Raw genomic sequence first — 2150 nt, forward strand, 5'->3', positions numbered from 1 at the left:
AGAGAAGCTTCAACAACCAGCAGTGATTTTTTGCACTGTTTTTTCCTTCCACCACATAGATAGTGTGAGAACCAATGCTATATCAAAGAGAAACTAACAAATTTTGAAGTGCATTTGGTTAAATTAACAGATACAGTGATGAAATTAACTGTCCATATGAAAAAAAATTCAGCAATTCTTTCGAAGGGAAAGATAGGACAAAAGTTTTAAAGCCTTGGCTATTAAAGCAGATGTATTCATGGAGTAAGGAGGTAGCCAGTTCCTCCTGAAGTGCAAGGAGAGGTTGTGTAAAGCAGAGAAAAGGTGTCTGGATAGTCGTGAGGATAAAGGAGAATTAACATCAGATACAAGAATCTGCTGGCTAAGTCGCCTTCTGGAGTTTATTGTGCTGTATTGTTTTTGTCATGGCTGATAGTGAATCTGTAGTAGGAACATAGTGTAATGCAAGGTAATGGAAATAGTCCCTTTTACTGAGTGGAGAAAGAAACATCCCTTCTGCTCCCTCATTTGGTTTTCTTCTTTCTTGATCCTTGTTTCATGATAATTATCCTGACTTTTCTTCCTGGCATACAAGTTAGGCTGTTCTAGAGAATTACTTCGCATAGCCATTCCCTACATATCTATGAGTCTTGTTAAGAAACTTTTCTGAAAGCAATGTGCTGGTAGTTTCCCTTCTTTTACTACATGATTCCCTCTCTTCCCTCTCTTTTCCCTTTTTTTTTTTCTTTTTTGATGTATACATTCCTCTTATAAACTGATTTATAATTTGGACTTTTCCAATTTACTTAGTAAAAAATCTACATCATCAGGGAAAAATATTTTATTTGAGAAATTTCCATATCCTCTTGTCTCCAGTACTCGGCAACACCCATTGTTTTTACTACAGCCCTCTTGAGCAGCAGGCTCCCTTCTCACAACTTGCAGCCGCAACTGTGAGCTTTAATTGTGGAGTTGATACACTATCTTATTAATGTCTCCATCATTTCCCTGAACCCATGGTTTTCTCCTGAATGTCTTTATATACTTGTCAACACTTTCCTACTGGAATCTGACCCACCTAGGCTTTTGTGCTGATTTCAGCTAGAAGTCTATCTTCCTTTTCAGTGATGCATCTTACTTGAGATTTTTTGTTTGATGTCTGTGTCTGACCGCAAATTTAATCAGAAATTTCAGGTGTTTGTAATAGAGAGTTGTGGAGAAGAAATCAGAGTCAAGAAACAGAAAAAGCGGTAAAGAATTCCCACAACATCCAGGGAAGTACAGCTACATTATCAGATATGATGAAAGCAATCATTTCTAACACTGATGTGCCAACAAAGATGCATTTTAGTACTATGATTTTAAACTCCCTTTATTTCTACCATTCTTAAATTTGTAGTTCTTCCTGTGGTCTCTAAAGATGTCCCTATTATTTCTGTTCTCCCCCCCTCCATAACTTTTAAGCTTTCCATCTTTACAGTCTCTTCAATCTGGACAGTTACTTTTTGTTAAAAAAGCTGGCAATTTTCCACTTTTTCATCCTTCTCCCCTTGAAAATGAAAGTTTGTTTCATTTCCAGGGATAATTCCCAGTTTGTAATCAATTCCATATTCAAATACAAACTTGTTGCATTTTCCAAGGTACATTATGGCCTCTTCTTCTTTTGGGTCAGAGTGCTTTGTGTTACTCTGTTTTTTCTTTCTATTTCTTTAAATACATGGCTTGTTCTGTCTTCTTTTCTCTTGACACTGCAGATTTTTCCTCTTTTTCTTCCTGGAAAGACTTTTTCTGTTGGAGTAGAGCATCTATTTTCAAAGTTCATCTGTTTTCCTGGGATTCCAATCCTGTCTTTGGTTTGATAAACCTTGTATCCAAATGTTGTAGTTAATTTAAACACAAATTTATTTATATATATATATATATATGTGTGTTGGTTAAAGGTACATTCCTTAATTGAGCTCATACTCTAAGAAAATTCCCCGATTGCCTCCTCCTGTGTGTTTTTGTTATGACAATTTGGGAGAGTTGGAAGAGCAGAGAGGAGCTTGCAAAGAGGATTTTTTGTTGTTATTTCTGTTCTTTTGTCTATGAGGTAAAGTGATACAGTTGGACTTGGGCTTCAAAAAAGGATGCTGCTGTAAGCAAAACCAGCTACGTTACCTTTCTTGTGT

The sequence above is a fragment of the Meleagris gallopavo genome, chromosome 6 (assembly GCF_000146605.3).
Source record: "Meleagris gallopavo isolate NT-WF06-2002-E0010 breed Aviagen turkey brand Nicholas breeding stock chromosome 6, Turkey_5.1, whole genome shotgun sequence".
NCBI classification, from domain to species: Eukaryota; Metazoa; Chordata; class Aves; order Galliformes; family Phasianidae; genus Meleagris; species Meleagris gallopavo.